The following is a 20,000-nucleotide window of genomic DNA, read 5'->3' as shown; positions in this document are numbered from 1 at the left end:
CCCTGCTTAGCTTCCGAGATCAGACGAGTTCGGGCGTTCTCAAGGTGGTATGGTCGTAAACGAAATCTCCTGCCAAAATTGGGCTATTTGAATGGTTAGAACATTAGGGTAGTAAACTACATAAAGCTTACAGCACCTGGTATTCCCAGGCGGTCTCCCATCCAAGTACTAACCAGGCCCGACCCTGCTTAGCTTCCGAGATCAGACGAGTTCGGGCGTTCTCAAGGTGGTATGGTCGTAAGCGAAATCTCCTGCCAAAATTGGGCTATTTGAATGGTTAGAACATTAGGGTAGTAAACTACATAAAGCTTACAGCACCTGGTATTCCCAGGCGGTCTCCCATCCAAGTACTAACCAGGCCCGACCCTGCTTAGCTTCCGAGATCAGACGAGTTCGGGCGTTCTCAAGGTGGTATGGCCGTAAGCGAAATCTGCTGCCAAAATTGGGCTATTTGAATGGTTAGAACATTAGGGTAGTAAACTACATAAAGCTTACAGCACCTGGTATTCCCAGGCGGTCTCCCATCCAAGTACTAACCAGGCCCGACCCTGCTTAGCTTCCGAGATCAGACGAGTTCGGGCGTTCTCAAGGTGGTATGGCCGTAAGCGAAATCTGCAGCCAAAATTGGGCTATTTGAAGAAGAAAAAAAAGAGACTCTTTCAGGCTTTCTGAAGAAACTGAGAGACTATTTCAGGAATTTTGAGGGGAAAAAAGACAATTTAGGATTTTTGAAACATTTCATTGACTCTTTTTTTTTTTTTTTTTTTTTAAACAATAAAGCTTACAGCACCTGGTATTCCCAGGCGGTCTCCCATCCAAGTACTAACCAGGCCCGACCCTGCTTAGCTTCCGAGATCAGACGAGTTCGGGCGTTCTCAAGGTGGTATGGCCGTAAGCGAAATCTGCTGCCAAAATTGGGCTATTTGAATAGTTAAAACATTAGGGTAGTAAACTATATAAAGCTTACAGCACCTGGTATTCCCAGGCGGTCTCCCATCCAAGTACTAACCAGGCCCGACCCTGCTTAGCTTCCGAGATCAGACGAGTTCGGGCGTTCTCAAGGTGGTATGGCCGTAAGCGAAATCTGCTGCCAAAATTGGGCTATTTGAATAGTTAAAACATTAGGGTAGTAAACTATATAAAGCTTACAGCACCTGGTATTCCCAGGCGGTCTCCCATCCAAGTACTAACCAGGCCCGACCCTGCTTAGCTTCCGAGATCAGACGAGTTCGGGCGTTCTCAAGGTGGTATGGCCGTAAGCGAAATCTGCTGCCAAAATTGGGCTATTTGAATGGTTAGAACATTAGGGTAGTAAACTATATAAAGCTTACAGCACCTGGTATTCCCAGGCGGTCTCCCATCCAAGTACTAACCAGGCCCGACCCTGCTTAGCTTCCGAGATCAGACGAGTTCGGGCGTTCTCAAGGTGGTATGGCCGTAAGCGAAATCTGCTGCCAAAATTGGGCTATTTGAATAGTTAAAACATTAGGGTAGTAAACTATATAAAGCTTACAGCACCTGGTATTCCCAGGCGGTCTCCCATCCAAGTACTAACCAGGCCCGACCCTGCTTAGCTTCCGAGATCAGACGAGTTCGGGCGTTCTCAAGGTGGTATGGCCGTAAGCGAAATCTGCTGCCAAAATTGGGCTATTTGAATGGTTAGAACATTAGGGTAGTAAACTATATAAAGCTTACAGCACCTGGTATTCCCAGGCGGTCTCCCATCCAAGTACTAACCAGGCCCGACCCTGCTTAGCTTCCGAGATCAGACGAGTTCGGGCGTTCTCAAGGTGGTATGGCCGTAAGCGAAATCTGCTGCCAAAATTGGGCTATTTGAATGGTTAGAACATTAGGGTAGTAAACTACATAAAGCTTACAGCACCTGGTATTCCCAGGCGGTCTCCCATCCAAGTACTAACCAGGCCCGACCCTGCTTAGCTTCCGAGATCAGACGAGTTCGGGCGTTCTCAAGGTGGTATGGCCGTAAGCGAAATCTGCAGCCAAAATTGGGCTATTTGAAGAAGAAAAAAAAGAGACTCTTTCAGGCTTTCTGAAGAAACTGAGAGACTATTTCAGGAATTTTGAGGGGAAAAAAGACAATTTAGGATTTTTGAAACATTTCATTGACTCTTTTTTTTTTTTTTTTTTTTTTAAACAATAAAGCTTACAGCACCTGGTATTCCCAGGCGGTCTCCCATCCAAGTACTAACCAGGCCCGACCCTGCTTAGCTTCCGAGATCAGACGAGTTCGGGCGTTCTCAAGGTGGTATGGCCGTAAGCGAAATCTGCTGCCAAAATTGGGCTATTTGAATAGTTAAAACATTAGGGTAGTAAACTATATAAAGCTTACAGCACCTGGTATTCCCAGGCGGTCTCCCATCCAAGTACTAACCAGGCCCGACCCTGCTTAGCTTCCGAGATCAGACGAGTTCGGGCGTTCTCAAGGTGGTATGGCCGTAAGCGAAATCTGCTGCCAAAATTGGGCTATTTGAATGGTTAGAACATTAGGGTAGTAAACTATATAAAGCTTACAGCACCTGGTATTCCCAGGCGGTCTCCCATCCAAGTACTAACCAGGCCCGACCCTGCTTAGCTTCCGAGATCAGACGAGTTCGGGCGTTCTCAAGGTGGTATGGCCGTAAGCGAAATCTGCTGCCAAAATTGGGCTATTTGAATGGTTAGAACATTAGGGTAGTAAACTACATAAAGCTTACAGCACCTGGTATTCCCAGGCGGTCTCCCATCCAAGTACTAACCAGGCCCGACCCTGCTTAGCTTCCGAGATCAGACGAGTTCGGGCGTTCTCAAGGTGGTATGGCCGTAAGCGAAATCTGCAGCCAAAATTGGGCTATTTGAAGAAGAAAAAAAAGAGACTCTTTCAGGCTTTCTGAAGAAACTGAGAGACTATTTCAGGAATTTTGAGGGGAAAAAAGACAATTTAGGATTTTTGAAACATTTCATTGACTCTTTTTTTTTTTTTTTTTTTTTAAACAATAAAGCTTACAGCACCTGGTATTCCCAGGCGGTCTCCCATCCAAGTACTAACCAGGCCCGACCCTGCTTAGCTTCCGAGATCAGACGAGTTCGGGCGTTCTCAAGGTGGTATGGCCGTAAGCGAAATCTGCTGCCAAAATTGGGCTATTTGAATAGTTAAAACATTAGGGTAGTAAACTATATAAAGCTTACAGCACCTGGTATTCCCAGGCGGTCTCCCATCCAAGTACTAACCAGGCCCGACCCTGCTTAGCTTCCGAGATCAGACGAGTTCGGGCGTTCTCAAGGTGGTATGGCCGTAAGCGAAATCTGCTGCCAAAATTGGGCTATTTGAATGGTTAGAACATTAGGGTAGTAAACTATATAAAGCTTACAGCACCTGGTATTCCCAGGCGGTCTCCCATCCAAGTACTAACCAGGCCCGACCCTGCTTAGCTTCCGAGATCAGACGAGTTCGGGCGTTCTCAAGGTGGTATGGCCGTAAGCGAAATCTGCTGCCAAAATTGGGCTATTTGAATAGTTAAAACATTAGGGTAGTAAACTATATAAAGCTTACAGCACCTGGTATTCCCAGGCGGTCTCCCATCCAAGTACTAACCAGGCCCGACCCTGCTTAGCTTCCGAGATCAGACGAGTTCGGGCGTTCTCAAGGTGGTATGGCCGTAAGCGAAATCTGCTGCCAAAATTGGGCTATTTGAATGGTTAGAACATTAGGGTAGTAAACTATATAAAGCTTACAGCACCTGGTATTCCCAGGCGGTCTCCCATCCAAGTACTAACCAGGCCCGACCCTGCTTAGCTTCCGAGATCAGACGAGTTCGGGCGTTCTCAAGGTGGTATGGCCGTAAGCGAAATCTGCTGCCAAAATTGGGCTATTTGAATGGTTAGAACATTAGGGTAGTAAACTATATAAAGCTTACAGCACCTGGTATTCCCAGGCGGTCTCCCATCCAAGTACTAACCAGGCCTGACCCTGCTTAGCTTCCGAGACCAGACGAGTTCGGGCGTTCTCAAGGTGGTATGGCCGTAAGCGAAATCTGCTGCCAAAATTGGGCTATTTGAATGGTTAGAACATTAGGGTAGTAAACTATATAAAGCTTACAGCACCTGGTATTCCCAGGCGGTCTCCCATCCAAGTACTAACCAGGCCCGACCCTGCTTAGCTTCCGAGATCAGACGAGTTCGGGCGTTCTCAAGGTGGTATGGCCGTAAGCGAAATCTGCTGCCAAAATTGGGCTATTTGAATGGTTAGAACATTAGGGTAGTAAACTATATAAAGCTTACAGCACCTGGTATTCCCAGGCGGTCTCCCATCCAAGTACTAACCAGGCCCGACCCTGCTTAGCTTCCGAGATCAGACGAGTTCGGGCGTTCTCAAGGTGGTATGGCCGTAAGCGAAATCTGCTGCCAAAATTGGGCTATTTGAATGGTTAGAACATTAGGGTAGTAAACTACATAAAGTTTACAGCACCTGGTATTCCCAGGCGGTCTCCCATCCAAGTACTAACCAGGCCCGACCCTGCTTAGCTTCCGAGATCAGACGAGTTCGGGCGTTCTCAAGGTGGTATGGTCGTAAGCGAAATCTGCTGCCAAAATTGGGCTATTTGAATGGTTAGAACATTAGGGTAGTAAACTACATAAAGCTTACAGCACCTGGTATTCCCAGGCGGTCTCCCATCCAAGTACTAACCAGGCCCGACCCTGCTTAGCTTCCGAGATCAGACGAGTTCGGGCGTTCTCAAGGTGGTATGGCCGTAAGCGAAATCTGCTGCCAAAATTGGGCTATTTGAATGGTTAGAACATTAGGGTAGTAAACTACATAAAGCTTACAGCACCTGGTATTCCCAGGCGGTCTCCCATCCAAGTACTAACCAGGCCCGACCCTGCTTAGCTTCCGAGATCAGACGAGTTCGGGCGTTCTCAAGGTGGTATGGCCGTAAGCGAAATCTGCTGCCAAAATTGGGCTATTTGAATGGTTAGAACATTAGGGTAGTAAACTATATAAAGCTTACAGCACCTGGTATTCCCAGGCGGTCTCCCATCCAAGTACTAACCAGGCCCGACCCTGCTTAGCTTCCGAGATCAGACGAGTTCGGGCGTTCTCAAGGTGGTATGGCCGTAAGCGAAATCTGCTGCCAAAATTGGGCTATTTGAATAGTTAAAACATTAGGGTAGTAAACTATATAAAGCTTACAGCACCTGGTATTCCCAGGCGGTCTCCCATCCAAGTACTAACCAGGCCCGACCCTGCTTAGCTTCCGAGATCAGACGAGTTCGGGCGTTCTCAAGGTGGTATGGCCGTAAGCGAAATCTGCTGCCAAAATTGGGCTATTTGAATGGTTAGAACATTAGGGTAGTAAACTATATAAAGCTTACAGCACCTGGTATTCCCAGGCGGTCTCCCATCCAAGTACTAACCAGGCCCGACCCTGCTTAGCTTCCGAGATCAGACGAGTTCGGGCGTTCTCAAGGTGGTATGGCCGTAAGCGAAATCTGCTGCCAAAATTGGGCTATTTGAATGGTTAGAACATTAGGGTAGTAAACTACATAAAGCTTACAGCACCTGGTATTCCCAGGCGGTCTCCCATCCAAGTACTAACCAGGCCCGACCCTGCTTAGCTTCCGAGATCAGACGAGTTCGGGCGTTCTCAAGGTGGTATGGCCGTAAGCGAAATCTGCTGCCAAAATTGGGCTATTTGAATGGTTAGAACATTAGGGTAGTAAACTACATAAAGCTTACAGCACCTGGTATTCCCAGGCGGTCTCCCATCCAAGTACTAACCAGGCCCGACCCTGCTTAGCTTCCGAGATCAGACGAGTTCGGGCGTTCTCAAGGTGGTATGGCCGTAAGCGAAATCTGCAGCCAAAATTGGGCTATTTGAAGAAGAAAAAAAAGAGACTCTTTCAGGCTTTCTGAAGAAACTGAGAGACTATTTCAGGAATTTTGAGGGGAAAAAAGACAATTTAGGATTTTTGAAACATTTCATTGACTCTTTTTTTTTTTTTTAAACAATAAAGCTTACAGCACCTGGTATTCCCAGGCGGTCTCCCATCCAAGTACTAACCAGGCCCGCCCCTGCTTAGCTTCCGAGATCAGACGAGTTCGGGCGTTCTCAAGGTGGTATGGCCGTAAGCGAAATCTGCTGCCAAAATTGGGCTATTTGAATAGTTAAAACATTAGGGTAGTAAACTATATAAAGCTTACAGCACCTGGTATTCCCAGGCGGTCTCCCATCCAAGTACTAACCAGGCCCGACCCTGCTTAGCTTCCGAGATCAGACGAGTTCGGGCGTTCTCAAGGTGGTATGGCCGTAAGCGAAATCTGCTGCCAAAATTGGGCTATTTGAATGGTTAGAACATTAGGGTAGTAAACTATATAAAGCTTACAGCACCTGGTATTCCCAGGCGGTCTCCCATCCAAGTACTAACCAGGCCCGACCCTGCTTAGCTTCCGAGATCAGACGAGTTCGGGCGTTCTCAAGGTGGTTAGGCCGTAAGCGAAATCTGCTGCCAAAATTGGGCTATTTGAATAGTTAAAACATTAGGGTAGTAAACTATATAAAGCTTACAGCACCTGGTATTCCCAGGCGGTCTCCCATCCAAGTACTAACCAGGCCCGACCCTGCTTAGCTTCCGAGATCAGACGAGTTCGGGCGTTCTCAAGGTGGTATGGCCGTAAGCGAAATCTGCTGCCAAAATTGGGCTATTTGAATGGTTAGAACATTAGGGTAGTAAACTATATAAAGCTTACAGCACCTGGTATTCCCAGGCGGTCTCCCATCCAAGTACTAACCAGGCCCGACCCTGCTTAGCTTCCGAGATCAGACGAGTTCGGGCGTTCTCAAGGTGGTATGGCCGTAAGCGAAATCTGCTGCCAAAATTGGGCTATTTGAATGGTTAGAACATTAGGGTAGTAAACTACATAAAGCTTACAGCACCTGGTATTCCCAGGCGGTCTCCCATCCAAGTACTAACCAGGCCCGACCCTGCTTAGCTTCCGAGATCAGACGAGTTCGGGCGTTCTCAAGGTGGTATGGTCGTAAGCGAAATCTCCTGCCAAAATTGGGCTATTTGAATGGTTAGAACATTAGGGTAGTAAACTACATAAAGCTTACAGCACCTGGTATTCCCAGGCGGTCTCCCATCCAAGTACTAACCAGGCCCGACCCTGCTTAGCTTCCGAGATCAGACGAGTTCGGGCGTTCTCAAGGTGGTATGGCCGTAAGCGAAATCTGCTGCCAAAATTGGGCTATTTGAATGGTTAGAACATTAGGGTAGTAAACTACATAAAGCTTACAGCACCTGGTATTCCCAGGCGGTCTCCCATCCAAGTACTAACCAGGCCCGACCCTGCTTAGCTTCCGAGATCAGACGAGTTCGGGCGTTCTCAAGGTGGTATGGCCGTAAGCGAAATCTGCAGCCAAAATTGGGCTATTTGAAGAAGAAAAAAAAGAGACTCTTTCAGGCTTTCTGAAGAAACTGAGAGACTATTTCAGGAATTTTGAGGGGAAAAAAGACAATTTAGGATTTTTGAAACATTTCATTGACTCTTTTTTTTTTTTTTTTTTTTAAACAATAAAGCTTACAGCACCTGGTATTCCCAGGCGGTCTCCCATCCAAGTACTAACCAGGCCCGACCCTGCTTAGCTTCCGAGATCAGACGAGTTCGGGCGTTCTCAAGGTGGTATGGCCGTAAGCGAAATCTGCTGCCAAAATTGGGCTATTTGAATAGTTAAAACATTAGGGTAGTAAACTATATAAAGCTTACAGCACCTGGTATTCCCAGGCGGTCTCCCATCCAAGTACTAACCAGGCCCGACCCTGCTTAGCTTCCGAGATCAGACGAGTTCGGGCGTTCTCAAGGTGGTATGGCCGTAAGCGAAATCTGCTGCCAAAATTGGGCTATTTGAATGGTTAGAACATTAGGGTAGTAAACTATATAAAGCTTACAGCACCTGGTATTCCCAGGCGGTCTCCCATCCAAGTACTAACCAGGCCCGACCCTGCTTAGCTTCCGAGATCAGACGAGTTCGGGCGTTCTCAAGGTGGTATGGCCGTAAGCGAAATCTGCTGCCAAAATTGGGCTATTTGAATAGTTAAAACATTAGGGTAGTAAACTATATAAAGCTTACAGCACCTGGTATTCCCAGGCGGTCTCCCATCCAAGTACTAACCAGGCCCGACCCTGCTTAGCTTCCGAGATCAGACGAGTTCGGGCGTTCTCAAGGTGGTATGGCCGTAAGCGAAATCTGCTGCCAAAATTGGGCTATTTGAATGGTTAGAACATTAGGGTAGTAAACTATATAAAGCTTACAGCACCTGGTATTCCCAGGCGGTCTCCCATCCAAGTACTAACCAGGCCCGACCCTGCTTAGCTTCCGAGATCAGACGAGTTCGGGCGTTCTCAAGGTGGTATGGCCGTAAGCGAAATCTGCTGCCAAAATTGGGCTATTTGAATGGTTAGAACATTAGGGTAGTAAACTATATAAAGCTTACAGCACCTGGTATTCCCAGGCGGTCTCCCATCCAAGTACTAACCAGGCCCGACCCTGCTTAGCTTCCGAGACCAGACGAGTTCGGGCGTTCTCAAGGTGGTATGGCCGTAAGCGAAATCTGCTGCCAAAATTGGGCTATTTGAATGGTTAGAACATTAGGGTAGTAAACTATATAAAGCTTACAGCACCTGGTATTCCCAGGCGGTCTCCCATCCAAGTACTAACCAGGCCCGACCCTGCTTAGCTTCCGAGATCAGACGAGTTCGGGCGTTCTCAAGGTGGTATGGCCGTAAGCGAAATCTGCTGCCAAAATTGGGCTATTTGAATGGTTAGAACATTAGGGTAGTAAACTATATAAAGCTTACAGCACCTGGTATTCCCAGGCGGTCTCCCATCCAAGTACTAACCAGGCCCGACCCTGCTTAGCTTCCGAGATCAGACGAGTTCGGGCGTTCTCAAGGTGGTATGGCCGTAAGCGAAATCTGCTGCCAAAATTGGGCTATTTGAATGGTTAGAACATTAGGGTAGTAAACTACATAAAGTTTACAGCACCTGGTATTCCCAGGCGGTCTCCCATCCAAGTACTAACCAGGCCCGACCCTGCTTAGCTTCCGAGATCAGACGAGTTCGGGCGTTCTCAAGGTGGTATGGTCGTAAGCGAAATCTGCTGCCAAAATTGGGCTATTTGAATGGTTAGAACATTAGGGTAGTAAACTACATAAAGCTTACAGCACCTGGTATTCCCAGGCGGTCTCCCATCCAAGTACTAACCAGGCCCGACCCTGCTTAGCTTCCGAGATCAGACGAGTTCGGGCGTTCTCAAGGTGGTATGGCCGTAAGCGAAATCTGCTGCCAAAATTGGGCTATTTGAATGGTTAGAACATTAGGGTAGTAAACTACATAAAGCTTACAGCACCTGGTATTCCCAGGCGGTCTCCCATCCAAGTACTAACCAGGCCCGACCCTGCTTAGCTTCCGAGATCAGACGAGTTCGGGCGTTCTCAAGGTGGTATGGCCGTAAGCGAAATCTGCTGCCAAAATTGGGCTATTTGAATGGTTAGAACATTAGGGTAGTAAACTATATAAAGCTTACAGCACCTGGTATTCCCAGGCGGTCTCCCATCCAAGTACTAACCAGGCCCGACCCTGCTTAGCTTCCGAGATCAGACGAGTTCGGGCGTTCTCAAGGTGGTATGGCCGTAAGCGAAATCTGCTGCCAAAATTGGGCTATTTGAATAGTTAAAACATTAGGGTAGTAAACTATATAAAGCTTACAGCACCTGGTATTCCCAGGCGGTCTCCCATCCAAGTACTAACCAGGCCCGACCCTGCTTAGCTTCCGAGATCAGACGAGTTCGGGCGTTCTCAAGGTGGTATGGCCGTAAGCGAAATCTGCTGCCAAAATTGGGCTATTTGAATGGTTAGAACATTAGGGTAGTAAACTATATAAAGCTTACAGCACCTGGTATTCCCAGGCGGTCTCCCATCCAAGTACTAACCAGGCCCGACCCTGCTTAGCTTCCGAGATCAGACGAGTTCGGGCGTTCTCAAGGTGGTATGGCCGTAAGCGAAATCTGCTGCCAAAATTGGGCTATTTGAATGGTTAGAACATTAGGGTAGTAAACTACATAAAGCTTACAGCACCTGGTATTCCCAGGCGGTCTCCCATCCAAGTACTAACCAGGCCCGACCCTGCTTAGCTTCCGAGATCAGACGAGTTCGGGCGTTCTCAAGGTGGTATGGCCGTAAGCGAAATCTGCTGCCAAAATTGGGCTATTTGAATGGTTAGAACATTAGGGTAGTAAACTACATAAAGCTTACAGCACCTGGTATTCCCAGGCGGTCTCCCATCCAAGTACTAACCAGGCCCGACCCTGCTTAGCTTCCGAGATCAGACGAGTTCGGGCGTTCTCAAGGTGGTATGGCCGTAAGCGAAATCTGCAGCCAAAATTGGGCTATTTGAAGAAGAAAAAAAAGAGACTCTTTCAGGCTTTCTGAAGAAACTGAGAGACTATTTCAGGAATTTTGAGGGGAAAAAAGACAATTTAGGATTTTTGAAACATTTCATTGACTCTTTTTTTTTTTTTTAAACAATAAAGCTTACAGCACCTGGTATTCCCAGGCGGTCTCCCATCCAAGTACTAACCAGGCCCGCCCCTGCTTAGCTTCCGAGATCAGACGAGTTCGGGCGTTCTCAAGGTGGTATGGCCGTAAGCGAAATCTGCTGCCAAAATTGGGCTATTTGAATAGTTAAAACATTAGGGTAGTAAACTATATAAAGCTTACAGCACCTGGTATTCCCAGGCGGTCTCCCATCCAAGTACTAACCAGGCCCGACCCTGCTTAGCTTCCGAGATCAGACGAGTTCGGGCGTTCTCAAGGTGGTATGGCCGTAAGCGAAATCTGCTGCCAAAATTGGGCTATTTGAATGGTTAGAACATTAGGGTAGTAAACTATATAAAGCTTACAGCACCTGGTATTCCCAGGCGGTCTCCCATCCAAGTACTAACCAGGCCCGACCCTGCTTAGCTTCCGAGATCAGACGAGTTCGGGCGTTCTCAAGGTGGTTAGGCCGTAAGCGAAATCTGCTGCCAAAATTGGGCTATTTGAATAGTTAAAACATTAGGGTAGTAAACTATATAAAGCTTACAGCACCTGGTATTCCCAGGCGGTCTCCCATCCAAGTACTAACCAGGCCCGACCCTGCTTAGCTTCCGAGATCAGACGAGTTCGGGCGTTCTCAAGGTGGTATGGCCGTAAGCGAAATCTGCTGCCAAAATTGGGCTATTTGAATGGTTAGAACATTAGGGTAGTAAACTATATAAAGCTTACAGCACCTGGTATTCCCAGGCGGTCTCCCATCCAAGTACTAACCAGGCCCGACCCTGCTTAGCTTCCGAGATCAGACGAGTTCGGGCGTTCTCAAGGTGGTATGGCCGTAAGCGAAATCTGCTGCCAAAATTGGGCTATTTGAATGGTTAGAACATTAGGGTAGTAAACTACATAAAGCTTACAGCACCTGGTATTCCCAGGCGGTCTCCCATCCAAGTACTAACCAGGCCCGACCCTGCTTAGCTTCCGAGATCAGACGAGTTCGGGCGTTCTCAAGGTGGTATGGTCGTAAGCGAAATCTCCTGCCAAAATTGGGCTATTTGAATGGTTAGAACATTAGGGTAGTAAACTACATAAAGCTTACAGCACCTGGTATTCCCAGGCGGTCTCCCATCCAAGTACTAACCAGGCCCGACCCTGCTTAGCTTCCGAGATCAGACGAGTTCGGGCGTTCTCAAGGTGGTATGGCCGTAAGCGAAATCTGCTGCCAAAATTGGGCTATTTGAATGGTTAGAACATTAGGGTAGTAAACTACATAAAGCTTACAGCACCTGGTATTCCCAGGCGGTCTCCCATCCAAGTACTAACCAGGCCCGACCCTGCTTAGCTTCCGAGATCAGACGAGTTCGGGCGTTCTCAAGGTGGTATGGCCGTAAGCGAAATCTGCAGCCAAAATTGGGCTATTTGAAGAAGAAAAAAAAGAGACTCTTTCAGGCTTTCTGAAGAAACTGAGAGACTATTTCAGGAATTTTGAGGGGAAAAAAGACAATTTAGGATTTTTGAAACATTTCATTGACTCTTTTTTTTTTTTTTTTTTTTTAAACAATAAAGCTTACAGCACCTGGTATTCCCAGGCGGTCTCCCATCCAAGTACTAACCAGGCCCGACCCTGCTTAGCTTCCGAGATCAGACGAGTTCGGGCGTTCTCAAGGTGGTATGGCCGTAAGCGAAATCTGCTGCCAAAATTGGGCTATTTGAATAGTTAAAACATTAGGGTAGTAAACTATATAAAGCTTACAGCACCTGGTATTCCCAGGCGGTCTCCCATCCAAGTACTAACCAGGCCCGACCCTGCTTAGCTTCCGAGATCAGACGAGTTCGGGCGTTCTCAAGGTGGTATGGCCGTAAGCGAAATCTGCTGCCAAAATTGGGCTATTTGAATGGTTAGAACATTAGGGTAGTAAACTATATAAAGCTTACAGCACCTGGTATTCCCAGGCGGTCTCCCATCCAAGTACTAACCAGGCCCGACCCTGCTTAGCTTCCGAGATCAGACGAGTTCGGGCGTTCTCAAGGTGGTATGGCCGTAAGCGAAATCTGCTGCCAAAATTGGGCTATTTGAATAGTTAAAACATTAGGGTAGTAAACTATATAAAGCTTACAGCACCTGGTATTCCCAGGCGGTCTCCCATCCAAGTACTAACCAGGCCCGACCCTGCTTAGCTTCCGAGATCAGACGAGTTCGGGCGTTCTCAAGGTGGTATGGCCGTAAGCGAAATCTGCTGCCAAAATTGGGCTATTTGAATGGTTAGAACATTAGGGTAGTAAACTATATAAAGCTTACAGCACCTGGTATTCCCAGGCGGTCTCCCATCCAAGTACTAACCAGGCCCGACCCTGCTTAGCTTCCGAGATCAGACGAGTTCGGGCGTTCTTTTTTTTTTTTTTTTTTTTTTTTTTTTTTTTTTTTTTTAGTAAACTACATAAAGCTTACAGCACCTGGTATTCCCAGGCGGTCTCCCATCCAAGTACTAACCAGGCCCGACCCTGCTTAGCTTCCGAGATCAGACGAGTTCGGGCGTTCTTTTTTTTTTTTTTTTTTTATTAAGAAGTTTCAATCAATAAAATACAATAAAAAATACAATAATGAAATACACTAAAAAAATACAGATTTTCCAAACATCATGTGAACAAACATCTCTACATTACATATCTTTAGCTTTTGTACATCATTTAAAAGACTTCTTCTCCCGGCAGCTTCCACAGTAGATCTTTTAAAACATAAACAACTTTTGGTGTAAAAACATCATAAAAAGAATTCAACATATTTTCACCTTTAAAATACACATACAATCTTTCAAAATATACTTCAGCTTTCCTTTTAAACACACTCCAAACATCCAACATGATTTTTTCTTTTTTAGCCACAGTTCTTCTCTCCCATATTGCACTTTTCATTAACATGACACACAGATTAATAAAACTTTTGTTTTGACACTTCTTTCCCCACCCAAACATCACAACTCTGTTCCATTCCATTCCATTTTCATCCCACTCCTCAGTCAAATCCTTAATTAAACATTTACATTTCTTTAAAAATTCCTCCAGCTCTTTACAATATAAAAACATATGTAAAATCCCCTCTTCCTTCTCCTGGCACACTTTACACATAGCATTTTGCTCAATTCCTATTTTGTTTAAAATTGCATCAGTAAAAACAACTTTATGCCTTATAAAATACTCCAAACATTCCAATTTAGTTTCCACACATCTTCCCTTCATGTTTCTCCATATGCTCTCTTTCTTTAAATCTTTGAAATGCTGCATCCAGTATGCATTAACAATCGGCTCTTTAAAAACATCATCTCTAAAAGAACAATAAATCATTTTCACAGTACATTCCTTAAAATCATCCAGTTTTCCGTCCAATTTCACATTAATACATTTCTCTTTTGGCTCCCCTTCCATACCTTCTATTCTTTTTATCCATTCTTTCGGTATTGCACTTTTAATTAATTCAAATTGGTTAATTATTCCTTGTTCACTGTAATCCTCTTTTGCCTCCTCCATTGCATCCACAATAAATTGAGTCGGTAAAAAGCCTTCTTTGAATTCATATAACACATCTCTCACCCTTGTTATCCCCACTTCCATCCATTTCTTTAAAAACATTTCTTTACCTTGCTTTAAAATGTTTTTGTTTAAGAACAGAGGTTGATTTAAAATGTTTTCTCTCCCATGTGGATCATACTCGACCTTGTCTAAAAATTTTCCCCACGCACTAAACATTTCTCTATAAAAACCTGGTAGCCCTTCTGTCATCCAAATCTTCGTTTTCATCCATAAAATTCCATCCCCCATGTTAAAATTCCCACATTTGTTTAAAAAATATTCCATTGTCTTTTTCCATTCTGCGTTACCCTCTTCTTGTAGATATTTTTTCACAGTTTTCACTCTCAAGCTATTTTTCCTTTGTGCCACATCCATTAACCCTAAACCCCCCTTGTCTGCTGCCCCTAAAATCGTGTTAAAAGCTATTCTCGCTGGCTTCCCCTCCCATAAAAAGTCAAGAAAACATTTCTTCAACCTCTTTTCTGTCCACAACGGCATCTCCGACACGTATAAAACATACCACAGCTTAGAAACCATTAAAACGTTCAATATTAAAACCTTTCCCTTCAAGTTTAAATTCCTCAATTTCCAAAAATTTAACCTTCTTTCTATTTCTGTGACCAGTTGCTCCCACATTTCATCTCTAACTTTCTTCTCATTTTTCCCCATTAAAATTCCTAAAATCCTCATTTCTTCTACTTCCTTGAACTTAAAACAATCCCTTAAAATCATTGCTTCACCAAATCTCATATATACTGTCTTATCCTCATTTACTTTACCTCCCGATCCTTTACAATAGTCTTCTACACACTTCATAACTTCTTTGACGCTCTCCTTTCCTTTTACTATTATCGTTGTATCATCAGCATATTGAAAAACCTTCCCTTCTGCTTTTTTTTCCTCAATTTCAATACCAGTTATTTCTTCTTTTTGCTTTATCGCCAATCCCAACGGCTCTGATACAAGTGAATATAATAATGCTGAAAGCGGACAACCCTGTCTTATTGATCTTGTGATTTTAAAACACTCTGTTAAAAAACCATTACATTTTATTCTTGTTAAAGCACCCTTATATAAAATCTTTATCCATTTGATAAAATCTCCCCCGAAACCAAATTCCTTTAAAACATCAAATAAAAACCGGTGTTCCACTCTATCAAAAGCTTTTTCAAAATCAAGACTTATTACATATCCATTTTCATTCTTTTCTTTCATGTACCATATTGTGTCTCTTATGCTCATTGTCGTATCCGCTATATCCCTTCCTTTTACTCCGTACGCTTGGTTTGTTTTGATTATACTTGGCATTACTTCTTTTAACCTGTTTGCTAAAACTTTTGCTAAGATTTTAAAATCTGTGTTCAGCATTGTGATCGGTCTGTAGTTTTTTAAATCTACCTTTTCTCCCTTACTTTTATATATCAGCTTTGTTATCCCCATCCCCATTCTTTCATTGACTTCTTCTTCTTCAAAAATTTCTTTGAAAACTTCCTTTAATATTTTGGTTAAAATCTCTTTAAAACACATGTAAAATTCATTTCCCAAACCATCTATTCCTGGACTTTTCTTTTTATTCAGCTGCTGTATTGCTCTTTCTATCTCTTCTTCTCTGATTTCTTGATTACATTCTTTTTTATCTTCCTCGCTAATTTTTGCTTTTATCTGCTTCAACAATTCCCTTTTTTTGTTTTCGTCTACACCCCTTGTAGTAAAAAGATTTTCATAAAAATCCTTTATTTCTTCTAAAATCTTTTCATTCCCTTCTACAATTTCCCCATTTTTTCCTCTTATCTGTTTTATCGTTTCTGCTTTTCCTTTCTTTTTTTCCAAATCAAAAAAGAACTTTGTGCATTTTTCTCCCTCCACCGTATATTTAGCTTTGCTTCTTAATCTCGCTCCCTCATATTCTTTTTCCTCTATTTCTTTCAGTTTTTCCTCCATTTCTTTTATCTTTTGTACATCTTTATTTCCTTTATTCAATTCTTCTTCTAAGCTTTCCTTTATTTCTTTTTCTTTGTATTTTTTGCATTTGCATATTATACTACCATACTTTATCGAAAATTTTTTTATTAAAAACTTTACGTTCTCCCACCATATTCTTTTATTTTCTTCATATATTTCATTTTCCCTTTCTTTTTCTATAATTTCTTTAACCTTTAAGATATAGTCTTCATTTTCTAACATTTTTGTATTTAAAACCCATATTCCTGGCCCTCTTTGCACTTTATTCCCGTCTATTTTAAAAAATAAAAACTTGTGATCACTGAAACTTGTGTCTTCATACTTAATGTCTTCAATAAAATCCTCCATATTCCTTGTACACAAAACATAATCAATTCTTGTCCTACACACAAACTGCCCTACTATTTGTCTTCTTGAAAATTCTTTTTTCTTTTCATTTCTTTCTCTCCACACATCTATCATATTATTTTCTCCCATTAAAGCTTTTAATTCTTTTCTCCCTGTATCTGTTCTAAAAACCATTCCTTCTGCCATGTCTTGTTTACTAAAAACCGTGTTAAAATCCCCCATCATTATCACTTTCTTATAGTCCTTTACAATACTTCTTAAAATATTAAAAAACTCTTTCTTTTCCTTCTCCTCCGTTGGTGCATGTACATTTACTAAAATCAATTTACATCCTTCGTAATTTACTTCCACAGCCATGCATTTCCCAATCTTATCTGTGTACACCACTCTGGTTGTATTAAAAGCATCCTTTCTCATTAAAAACGCCACCCCTCTTCCAAGCCTACCTTCCCCATTATTATATAAAATATCCCCTTCCCATTTCTTTTTATATTCCATCATCACACTCTCTTTCCAATTTGTCTCTTGTAAAACAATGACATCTTCTCCTCTACACTTTTCTTTCACTCTTTCAAATTTGCCCATGTCCATCAGTCCTCTTGCATTAAAAGTAACACAGCTTAAAACCATTAAAAAAAAGAAAAATAAATACCTAAAAACCATTAGTCTCCATTTTCTCCCTCAAGGTCCTTTAACACGTCATATCTGTTTGTACTTCCATCTCTGCTCCTTATTGTAGTCTTTTTTCGTGCATTTTCCAAATTTGGCTCAAACTTTGATGATCTTCTTCTTATTTGTCCTCTCACTTCTCTGTTGTTCTCCGTGTTGTCCATCTTAATTTCTTTTTTCTCCATCTCATCCCGATACCTTTTACCACTGTCCGATGTTCCCATTGCTGACCATTGCATGTCCTGTTCCATTGTTTGTTCTTTATCTTTATTGTTCTCTTGCTCTCCTTCTTCCTCTCTGTTGCTCGTTCCTTCTTCCATTTCTTTTTGCTGCATAACTTGTTCCTCTTGTACCACATCAGTTTGTCTTTCCTCCTCGTTGTTTCCTTCATGCACCTGTCCGTCCACCTGAAGCTCCCTACCTCCTTCCTCTTCCTCCTCCATACACACACATTTATTTAAAATTTTCTGACACTCCGGGCACCTGGCTGCATTACAGTCTCTTGCGAAGTGTCCTCTTTCTCCGCATTTGTGGCATTTAAAGTCTGGGCACTCTTTTAGCAGATGGTCTGGGCTCATGCACAGCCGACAGGTCTTCACCTGGTGACTGTGCATCACCCTAAAATACTGCTGCCCTTCTGCCGTTTCCAGCCTTGTGCTGTAGGGCAATGATGCCACCTCTTTCGGGAACCTTACTTTAAGGAACCTCGTTCCATCCTCGATTTCGGTGCCCGGGTAGCATCTTCTTTTAATTTTTGATATGGGATCAACTCCCCATCCCTCCAATTTTTCAATAATTTCTCTATCCTCCAGGTAGACGGGCAGGTGCATGAAGGAAACAACATAGTCTCTATTTTGCAGTCTTTTAATTTCACAATTTACTCCTTTTATGTTCAGTCCATCCATCAAATCCTCACATGTTTCTTCATTTTCCATTGTTAGTTCATATTCTTTACCTTGTCTTGGTCTTAATGCCAGAATTTTGCCATGTCCACATTTATCCACCACTGCCTTGATAATATCCGCCGCTCTCACCTCATTGACATTCTCCACATTCAAAATGATCGTTGCCTCCTTTAAATACTTCCTTCCTGCAAACTTGTCTCTCCCATCATGTCCAGCTCGTTGTCGATAATCCAGTCCAGTGTCGTTTGCCAAGCGTTTCTCTCCAGCCAGTCCAGTGTCGTTTGCCATGCGTGTTCCTCTATCCAGTCCAGTGTCTTTTGCCGTGCGTGTTCCTCGAGCCAGTCCAGAGTCGTTTGCCGTTCGTGTTCCTCTTCCCGGTCCAGTGTCGTTTGCCATTAATCCATCCATTTTTGAGAAAAAATAAAAATAACCACCTTCCAGCCAGCAAAAGCTGCTGTTAGGTGGTTAAAAAAAAAAACAAAAAAAACAAAAAAAAAAAAAAAAAAACTAACTTGAAGTAATAAAAACTCACAAAAACAAACACAAATAAAAGAAAACAAAATGGAGGAGAGCCTTCCTCTCCCAACTACTGCCACACAACTTCCTGGATCGTACCACTCGGGCGTTCTCAAGGTGGTATGGCCGTAAGCGAAATCTGCTGCCAAAATTGGGCTATTTGAATAGTTAAAACATTAGGGTAGTAAACTATATAAAGCTTACAGCACCTGGTATTCCCAGGCGGTCTCCCATCCAAGTACTAACCAGGCCCGACCCTGCTTAGCTTCCGAGATCAGACGAGTTCGGGCGTTCTCAAGGTGGTATGGCCGTAAGCGAAATCTGCTGCCAAAATTGGGCTATTTGAATGGTTAGAACATTAGGGTAGTAAACTATATAAAGCTTACAGCACCTGGTATTCCCAGGCGGTCTCCCATCCAAGTACTAACCAGGCCCGACCCTGCTTAGCTTCCGAGATCAGACGAGTTCGGGCGTTCTTTTTTTTTTTTTTTTTTTTTTTTTTTCTAGTAAACTATATAAAGCTTACAGCACCTGGTATTCCCAGGCGGTCTCCCATCCAAGTACTAACCAGGCCCGACCCTGCTTAGCTTCCGAGATCAGACGAGTTCGGGCGTTCTTTTTTTTTCTTTTTTTTTTTTTTTTTTTTTTTATTTCTATTTAAAACATTTTAATACATTTAAAAACAGTCTGAATCACATTCTGGCAATAATACATCAAAACGGAAACATGTCAATTCAATAAATGGGTTACCATGTACAAAATTTTTGACAAATACATCTTTCTCTTGATACATATTACAATAATCAAATAAAACATTTAAAATAAAACACATCTTTACCTTGAATAGTTTACACACAGGTATTCTTGTTTTCTTTTGTTTGACCATGTTTCTTCTGCTCCAAATTACAAATCTAGCGATGGTTAATACTAGATTTAAAAAACACTTATTCTTAACATTCCCTTTAAAACCAAATAACAACATTGTTTCCCATTCTTCATTAATACATCTTTGTTCTACCCCCAATTTACTTGTCATTTCTTTTATTTTTTTAATAAAACATTTTAAACCTGTGCATTTAAAGAAAATATGTAACAAACCCTCATCTTCCCTCTTGCATACCTTGCATATTGCATCCCTTGCCATTCCAATTTTACACAGTCTCATTTCACTTAGTAAACAATTATGCCTTAAAATGTAATCAAAGTTTTCCAAAATTGGGCTTTTCCACCAAGCTCTTAAATTTTGCCATGTTTTCTTAATTTCCATGCTTGGATATAATCTTTGCCAATATCCTTCTGCTCTTGGTGTGATAAAAACATCTTTACATAAACAAGAATAAAACATCTTTAAAATACCATCTTTAAAAGCATGTTGTTTGTCATTACTTTTAAAATCAACCATCCTTCCATCGTTACATACTATTCCTTCCGTACCTTCTAAAACATT

At 43.1% G+C, this 20,000-nt stretch overlaps 68 non-coding genes across 68 annotated transcripts in view; all 68 read right to left on the bottom strand.

Moving 5' to 3' along the window:
- Window positions 1-61, bottom strand: part of LOC148987097 (5S ribosomal RNA) — a 119-nt gene extending 58 nt beyond the window's left edge. Inside the window, exon 1 of the ribosomal RNA XR_016163398.1 lies at window positions 1-61. This exon is cut by the window's left edge and continues 58 nt beyond it. This is a non-coding gene — a ribosomal RNA (5S ribosomal RNA).
- A 63-nt stretch (window positions 62-124) lies between these two features.
- On the bottom strand, window positions 125-243 carry LOC148987096 (5S ribosomal RNA). Its single transcript, XR_016162829.1, has one exon. It is a non-coding gene; the product is annotated as a 5S ribosomal RNA (ribosomal RNA).
- A 63-nt stretch (window positions 244-306) lies between these two features.
- Window positions 307-425, bottom strand: LOC148987095 (5S ribosomal RNA). Its single transcript, XR_016167161.1, has one exon. It is a non-coding gene; the product is annotated as a 5S ribosomal RNA (ribosomal RNA).
- Window positions 426-488: 63 nt separating this feature from the next.
- Window positions 489-607, bottom strand: LOC148987094 (5S ribosomal RNA). The gene has a single exon (XR_016167160.1). It is a non-coding gene; the product is annotated as a 5S ribosomal RNA (ribosomal RNA).
- Window positions 608-778: 171 nt separating this feature from the next.
- On the bottom strand, window positions 779-897 carry LOC148987093 (5S ribosomal RNA). The gene has a single exon (XR_016167159.1). It is a non-coding gene; the product is annotated as a 5S ribosomal RNA (ribosomal RNA).
- Window positions 898-960: 63 nt separating this feature from the next.
- LOC148987092 (5S ribosomal RNA) lies at window positions 961-1,079 on the bottom strand. Its single transcript, XR_016167157.1, has one exon. It is a non-coding gene; the product is annotated as a 5S ribosomal RNA (ribosomal RNA).
- A 63-nt stretch (window positions 1,080-1,142) lies between these two features.
- Window positions 1,143-1,261, bottom strand: LOC148987091 (5S ribosomal RNA). The gene has a single exon (XR_016167156.1). It is a non-coding gene; the product is annotated as a 5S ribosomal RNA (ribosomal RNA).
- Window positions 1,262-1,324: 63 nt separating this feature from the next.
- Window positions 1,325-1,443, bottom strand: LOC148987090 (5S ribosomal RNA). Its single transcript, XR_016167155.1, has one exon. It is a non-coding gene; the product is annotated as a 5S ribosomal RNA (ribosomal RNA).
- A 63-nt stretch (window positions 1,444-1,506) lies between these two features.
- LOC148987089 (5S ribosomal RNA) lies at window positions 1,507-1,625 on the bottom strand. The gene has a single exon (XR_016167154.1). It is a non-coding gene; the product is annotated as a 5S ribosomal RNA (ribosomal RNA).
- Window positions 1,626-1,688: 63 nt separating this feature from the next.
- Window positions 1,689-1,807, bottom strand: LOC148987088 (5S ribosomal RNA). The gene has a single exon (XR_016167153.1). It is a non-coding gene; the product is annotated as a 5S ribosomal RNA (ribosomal RNA).
- Window positions 1,808-1,870: 63 nt separating this feature from the next.
- LOC148987087 (5S ribosomal RNA) lies at window positions 1,871-1,989 on the bottom strand. Its single transcript, XR_016167152.1, has one exon. It is a non-coding gene; the product is annotated as a 5S ribosomal RNA (ribosomal RNA).
- A 172-nt stretch (window positions 1,990-2,161) lies between these two features.
- LOC148987086 (5S ribosomal RNA) lies at window positions 2,162-2,280 on the bottom strand. The gene has a single exon (XR_016167151.1). It is a non-coding gene; the product is annotated as a 5S ribosomal RNA (ribosomal RNA).
- A 63-nt stretch (window positions 2,281-2,343) lies between these two features.
- LOC148987085 (5S ribosomal RNA) lies at window positions 2,344-2,462 on the bottom strand. The gene has a single exon (XR_016167150.1). It is a non-coding gene; the product is annotated as a 5S ribosomal RNA (ribosomal RNA).
- Window positions 2,463-2,525: 63 nt separating this feature from the next.
- Window positions 2,526-2,644, bottom strand: LOC148987084 (5S ribosomal RNA). The gene has a single exon (XR_016167149.1). It is a non-coding gene; the product is annotated as a 5S ribosomal RNA (ribosomal RNA).
- Window positions 2,645-2,707: 63 nt separating this feature from the next.
- Window positions 2,708-2,826, bottom strand: LOC148987083 (5S ribosomal RNA). The gene has a single exon (XR_016167148.1). It is a non-coding gene; the product is annotated as a 5S ribosomal RNA (ribosomal RNA).
- Window positions 2,827-2,997: 171 nt separating this feature from the next.
- LOC148987082 (5S ribosomal RNA) lies at window positions 2,998-3,116 on the bottom strand. Its single transcript, XR_016167146.1, has one exon. It is a non-coding gene; the product is annotated as a 5S ribosomal RNA (ribosomal RNA).
- Window positions 3,117-3,179: 63 nt separating this feature from the next.
- LOC148987081 (5S ribosomal RNA) lies at window positions 3,180-3,298 on the bottom strand. Its single transcript, XR_016167145.1, has one exon. It is a non-coding gene; the product is annotated as a 5S ribosomal RNA (ribosomal RNA).
- Window positions 3,299-3,361: 63 nt separating this feature from the next.
- LOC148987080 (5S ribosomal RNA) lies at window positions 3,362-3,480 on the bottom strand. Its single transcript, XR_016167144.1, has one exon. It is a non-coding gene; the product is annotated as a 5S ribosomal RNA (ribosomal RNA).
- Window positions 3,481-3,543: 63 nt separating this feature from the next.
- On the bottom strand, window positions 3,544-3,662 carry LOC148987079 (5S ribosomal RNA). Its single transcript, XR_016167143.1, has one exon. It is a non-coding gene; the product is annotated as a 5S ribosomal RNA (ribosomal RNA).
- Window positions 3,663-3,725: 63 nt separating this feature from the next.
- LOC148987078 (5S ribosomal RNA) lies at window positions 3,726-3,844 on the bottom strand. The gene has a single exon (XR_016167142.1). It is a non-coding gene; the product is annotated as a 5S ribosomal RNA (ribosomal RNA).
- A 63-nt stretch (window positions 3,845-3,907) lies between these two features.
- On the bottom strand, window positions 3,908-4,026 carry LOC148987077 (5S ribosomal RNA). The gene has a single exon (XR_016163316.1). It is a non-coding gene; the product is annotated as a 5S ribosomal RNA (ribosomal RNA).
- Window positions 4,027-4,089: 63 nt separating this feature from the next.
- Window positions 4,090-4,208, bottom strand: LOC148987076 (5S ribosomal RNA). Its single transcript, XR_016167141.1, has one exon. It is a non-coding gene; the product is annotated as a 5S ribosomal RNA (ribosomal RNA).
- Window positions 4,209-4,271: 63 nt separating this feature from the next.
- LOC148987075 (5S ribosomal RNA) lies at window positions 4,272-4,390 on the bottom strand. Its single transcript, XR_016167140.1, has one exon. It is a non-coding gene; the product is annotated as a 5S ribosomal RNA (ribosomal RNA).
- Window positions 4,391-4,453: 63 nt separating this feature from the next.
- On the bottom strand, window positions 4,454-4,572 carry LOC148987074 (5S ribosomal RNA). Its single transcript, XR_016163922.1, has one exon. It is a non-coding gene; the product is annotated as a 5S ribosomal RNA (ribosomal RNA).
- A 63-nt stretch (window positions 4,573-4,635) lies between these two features.
- Window positions 4,636-4,754, bottom strand: LOC148987073 (5S ribosomal RNA). The gene has a single exon (XR_016167139.1). It is a non-coding gene; the product is annotated as a 5S ribosomal RNA (ribosomal RNA).
- Window positions 4,755-4,817: 63 nt separating this feature from the next.
- On the bottom strand, window positions 4,818-4,936 carry LOC148987072 (5S ribosomal RNA). Its single transcript, XR_016167138.1, has one exon. It is a non-coding gene; the product is annotated as a 5S ribosomal RNA (ribosomal RNA).
- Window positions 4,937-4,999: 63 nt separating this feature from the next.
- Window positions 5,000-5,118, bottom strand: LOC148987071 (5S ribosomal RNA). The gene has a single exon (XR_016167137.1). It is a non-coding gene; the product is annotated as a 5S ribosomal RNA (ribosomal RNA).
- Window positions 5,119-5,181: 63 nt separating this feature from the next.
- Window positions 5,182-5,300, bottom strand: LOC148987070 (5S ribosomal RNA). The gene has a single exon (XR_016167135.1). It is a non-coding gene; the product is annotated as a 5S ribosomal RNA (ribosomal RNA).
- Window positions 5,301-5,363: 63 nt separating this feature from the next.
- Window positions 5,364-5,482, bottom strand: LOC148987069 (5S ribosomal RNA). Its single transcript, XR_016167134.1, has one exon. It is a non-coding gene; the product is annotated as a 5S ribosomal RNA (ribosomal RNA).
- Window positions 5,483-5,545: 63 nt separating this feature from the next.
- LOC148987068 (5S ribosomal RNA) lies at window positions 5,546-5,664 on the bottom strand. The gene has a single exon (XR_016167133.1). It is a non-coding gene; the product is annotated as a 5S ribosomal RNA (ribosomal RNA).
- Window positions 5,665-5,727: 63 nt separating this feature from the next.
- On the bottom strand, window positions 5,728-5,846 carry LOC148987067 (5S ribosomal RNA). Its single transcript, XR_016167132.1, has one exon. It is a non-coding gene; the product is annotated as a 5S ribosomal RNA (ribosomal RNA).
- Window positions 5,847-6,010: 164 nt separating this feature from the next.
- On the bottom strand, window positions 6,011-6,129 carry LOC148987066 (5S ribosomal RNA). Its single transcript, XR_016161387.1, has one exon. It is a non-coding gene; the product is annotated as a 5S ribosomal RNA (ribosomal RNA).
- Window positions 6,130-6,192: 63 nt separating this feature from the next.
- Window positions 6,193-6,311, bottom strand: LOC148987065 (5S ribosomal RNA). The gene has a single exon (XR_016167131.1). It is a non-coding gene; the product is annotated as a 5S ribosomal RNA (ribosomal RNA).
- A 63-nt stretch (window positions 6,312-6,374) lies between these two features.
- Window positions 6,375-6,493, bottom strand: LOC148987064 (5S ribosomal RNA). Its single transcript, XR_016163574.1, has one exon. It is a non-coding gene; the product is annotated as a 5S ribosomal RNA (ribosomal RNA).
- Window positions 6,494-6,556: 63 nt separating this feature from the next.
- On the bottom strand, window positions 6,557-6,675 carry LOC148987063 (5S ribosomal RNA). The gene has a single exon (XR_016167130.1). It is a non-coding gene; the product is annotated as a 5S ribosomal RNA (ribosomal RNA).
- Window positions 6,676-6,738: 63 nt separating this feature from the next.
- LOC148987062 (5S ribosomal RNA) lies at window positions 6,739-6,857 on the bottom strand. The gene has a single exon (XR_016167129.1). It is a non-coding gene; the product is annotated as a 5S ribosomal RNA (ribosomal RNA).
- Window positions 6,858-6,920: 63 nt separating this feature from the next.
- On the bottom strand, window positions 6,921-7,039 carry LOC148987061 (5S ribosomal RNA). The gene has a single exon (XR_016162828.1). It is a non-coding gene; the product is annotated as a 5S ribosomal RNA (ribosomal RNA).
- Window positions 7,040-7,102: 63 nt separating this feature from the next.
- Window positions 7,103-7,221, bottom strand: LOC148987060 (5S ribosomal RNA). Its single transcript, XR_016167128.1, has one exon. It is a non-coding gene; the product is annotated as a 5S ribosomal RNA (ribosomal RNA).
- Window positions 7,222-7,284: 63 nt separating this feature from the next.
- Window positions 7,285-7,403, bottom strand: LOC148987059 (5S ribosomal RNA). The gene has a single exon (XR_016167127.1). It is a non-coding gene; the product is annotated as a 5S ribosomal RNA (ribosomal RNA).
- Window positions 7,404-7,573: 170 nt separating this feature from the next.
- On the bottom strand, window positions 7,574-7,692 carry LOC148987058 (5S ribosomal RNA). Its single transcript, XR_016167126.1, has one exon. It is a non-coding gene; the product is annotated as a 5S ribosomal RNA (ribosomal RNA).
- Window positions 7,693-7,755: 63 nt separating this feature from the next.
- On the bottom strand, window positions 7,756-7,874 carry LOC148987057 (5S ribosomal RNA). Its single transcript, XR_016167124.1, has one exon. It is a non-coding gene; the product is annotated as a 5S ribosomal RNA (ribosomal RNA).
- Window positions 7,875-7,937: 63 nt separating this feature from the next.
- On the bottom strand, window positions 7,938-8,056 carry LOC148987056 (5S ribosomal RNA). Its single transcript, XR_016167123.1, has one exon. It is a non-coding gene; the product is annotated as a 5S ribosomal RNA (ribosomal RNA).
- A 63-nt stretch (window positions 8,057-8,119) lies between these two features.
- On the bottom strand, window positions 8,120-8,238 carry LOC148987055 (5S ribosomal RNA). The gene has a single exon (XR_016167122.1). It is a non-coding gene; the product is annotated as a 5S ribosomal RNA (ribosomal RNA).
- A 63-nt stretch (window positions 8,239-8,301) lies between these two features.
- On the bottom strand, window positions 8,302-8,420 carry LOC148987054 (5S ribosomal RNA). The gene has a single exon (XR_016167121.1). It is a non-coding gene; the product is annotated as a 5S ribosomal RNA (ribosomal RNA).
- Window positions 8,421-8,483: 63 nt separating this feature from the next.
- LOC148987053 (5S ribosomal RNA) lies at window positions 8,484-8,602 on the bottom strand. The gene has a single exon (XR_016161137.1). It is a non-coding gene; the product is annotated as a 5S ribosomal RNA (ribosomal RNA).
- Window positions 8,603-8,665: 63 nt separating this feature from the next.
- LOC148987052 (5S ribosomal RNA) lies at window positions 8,666-8,784 on the bottom strand. Its single transcript, XR_016167120.1, has one exon. It is a non-coding gene; the product is annotated as a 5S ribosomal RNA (ribosomal RNA).
- A 63-nt stretch (window positions 8,785-8,847) lies between these two features.
- On the bottom strand, window positions 8,848-8,966 carry LOC148987051 (5S ribosomal RNA). The gene has a single exon (XR_016167119.1). It is a non-coding gene; the product is annotated as a 5S ribosomal RNA (ribosomal RNA).
- Window positions 8,967-9,029: 63 nt separating this feature from the next.
- Window positions 9,030-9,148, bottom strand: LOC148987050 (5S ribosomal RNA). The gene has a single exon (XR_016163921.1). It is a non-coding gene; the product is annotated as a 5S ribosomal RNA (ribosomal RNA).
- A 63-nt stretch (window positions 9,149-9,211) lies between these two features.
- LOC148987049 (5S ribosomal RNA) lies at window positions 9,212-9,330 on the bottom strand. Its single transcript, XR_016167118.1, has one exon. It is a non-coding gene; the product is annotated as a 5S ribosomal RNA (ribosomal RNA).
- Window positions 9,331-9,393: 63 nt separating this feature from the next.
- On the bottom strand, window positions 9,394-9,512 carry LOC148987048 (5S ribosomal RNA). The gene has a single exon (XR_016167117.1). It is a non-coding gene; the product is annotated as a 5S ribosomal RNA (ribosomal RNA).
- Window positions 9,513-9,575: 63 nt separating this feature from the next.
- On the bottom strand, window positions 9,576-9,694 carry LOC148987047 (5S ribosomal RNA). Its single transcript, XR_016167116.1, has one exon. It is a non-coding gene; the product is annotated as a 5S ribosomal RNA (ribosomal RNA).
- A 63-nt stretch (window positions 9,695-9,757) lies between these two features.
- On the bottom strand, window positions 9,758-9,876 carry LOC148987046 (5S ribosomal RNA). The gene has a single exon (XR_016167115.1). It is a non-coding gene; the product is annotated as a 5S ribosomal RNA (ribosomal RNA).
- A 63-nt stretch (window positions 9,877-9,939) lies between these two features.
- LOC148987045 (5S ribosomal RNA) lies at window positions 9,940-10,058 on the bottom strand. Its single transcript, XR_016167113.1, has one exon. It is a non-coding gene; the product is annotated as a 5S ribosomal RNA (ribosomal RNA).
- Window positions 10,059-10,121: 63 nt separating this feature from the next.
- On the bottom strand, window positions 10,122-10,240 carry LOC148987044 (5S ribosomal RNA). Its single transcript, XR_016167112.1, has one exon. It is a non-coding gene; the product is annotated as a 5S ribosomal RNA (ribosomal RNA).
- A 63-nt stretch (window positions 10,241-10,303) lies between these two features.
- LOC148987043 (5S ribosomal RNA) lies at window positions 10,304-10,422 on the bottom strand. The gene has a single exon (XR_016167111.1). It is a non-coding gene; the product is annotated as a 5S ribosomal RNA (ribosomal RNA).
- A 164-nt stretch (window positions 10,423-10,586) lies between these two features.
- LOC148987042 (5S ribosomal RNA) lies at window positions 10,587-10,705 on the bottom strand. Its single transcript, XR_016161386.1, has one exon. It is a non-coding gene; the product is annotated as a 5S ribosomal RNA (ribosomal RNA).
- A 63-nt stretch (window positions 10,706-10,768) lies between these two features.
- LOC148987041 (5S ribosomal RNA) lies at window positions 10,769-10,887 on the bottom strand. Its single transcript, XR_016167110.1, has one exon. It is a non-coding gene; the product is annotated as a 5S ribosomal RNA (ribosomal RNA).
- A 63-nt stretch (window positions 10,888-10,950) lies between these two features.
- On the bottom strand, window positions 10,951-11,069 carry LOC148987040 (5S ribosomal RNA). The gene has a single exon (XR_016163572.1). It is a non-coding gene; the product is annotated as a 5S ribosomal RNA (ribosomal RNA).
- A 63-nt stretch (window positions 11,070-11,132) lies between these two features.
- On the bottom strand, window positions 11,133-11,251 carry LOC148987039 (5S ribosomal RNA). The gene has a single exon (XR_016167109.1). It is a non-coding gene; the product is annotated as a 5S ribosomal RNA (ribosomal RNA).
- A 63-nt stretch (window positions 11,252-11,314) lies between these two features.
- LOC148987038 (5S ribosomal RNA) lies at window positions 11,315-11,433 on the bottom strand. Its single transcript, XR_016167108.1, has one exon. It is a non-coding gene; the product is annotated as a 5S ribosomal RNA (ribosomal RNA).
- Window positions 11,434-11,496: 63 nt separating this feature from the next.
- On the bottom strand, window positions 11,497-11,615 carry LOC148987037 (5S ribosomal RNA). Its single transcript, XR_016162827.1, has one exon. It is a non-coding gene; the product is annotated as a 5S ribosomal RNA (ribosomal RNA).
- Window positions 11,616-11,678: 63 nt separating this feature from the next.
- Window positions 11,679-11,797, bottom strand: LOC148987036 (5S ribosomal RNA). Its single transcript, XR_016167107.1, has one exon. It is a non-coding gene; the product is annotated as a 5S ribosomal RNA (ribosomal RNA).
- A 63-nt stretch (window positions 11,798-11,860) lies between these two features.
- LOC148987035 (5S ribosomal RNA) lies at window positions 11,861-11,979 on the bottom strand. The gene has a single exon (XR_016167106.1). It is a non-coding gene; the product is annotated as a 5S ribosomal RNA (ribosomal RNA).
- Window positions 11,980-12,150: 171 nt separating this feature from the next.
- LOC148987034 (5S ribosomal RNA) lies at window positions 12,151-12,269 on the bottom strand. Its single transcript, XR_016167105.1, has one exon. It is a non-coding gene; the product is annotated as a 5S ribosomal RNA (ribosomal RNA).
- A 63-nt stretch (window positions 12,270-12,332) lies between these two features.
- Window positions 12,333-12,451, bottom strand: LOC120459688 (5S ribosomal RNA). Its single transcript, XR_005617788.1, has one exon. It is a non-coding gene; the product is annotated as a 5S ribosomal RNA (ribosomal RNA).
- A 63-nt stretch (window positions 12,452-12,514) lies between these two features.
- Window positions 12,515-12,633, bottom strand: LOC120459125 (5S ribosomal RNA). The gene has a single exon (XR_005617267.2). It is a non-coding gene; the product is annotated as a 5S ribosomal RNA (ribosomal RNA).
- A 63-nt stretch (window positions 12,634-12,696) lies between these two features.
- On the bottom strand, window positions 12,697-12,815 carry LOC120459390 (5S ribosomal RNA). The gene has a single exon (XR_005617506.2). It is a non-coding gene; the product is annotated as a 5S ribosomal RNA (ribosomal RNA).
- Window positions 12,816-18,750: 5,935 nt separating this feature from the next.
- On the bottom strand, window positions 18,751-18,869 carry LOC148987033 (5S ribosomal RNA). The gene has a single exon (XR_016167103.1). It is a non-coding gene; the product is annotated as a 5S ribosomal RNA (ribosomal RNA).
- Window positions 18,870-20,000: the final 1,131 nt, after the last annotated feature.

This window comes from Pimephales promelas, chromosome 3 (assembly GCF_988280905.1).
Source record: "Pimephales promelas chromosome 3, fPimPro1.hap1.1, whole genome shotgun sequence".
Lineage (NCBI taxonomy): Eukaryota > Metazoa > Chordata > Actinopteri > Cypriniformes > Leuciscidae > Pimephales > Pimephales promelas.
Note: the sequence above shows the minus strand (reverse complement) of the source record. Positions and strands in the feature narration are given on the sequence as shown.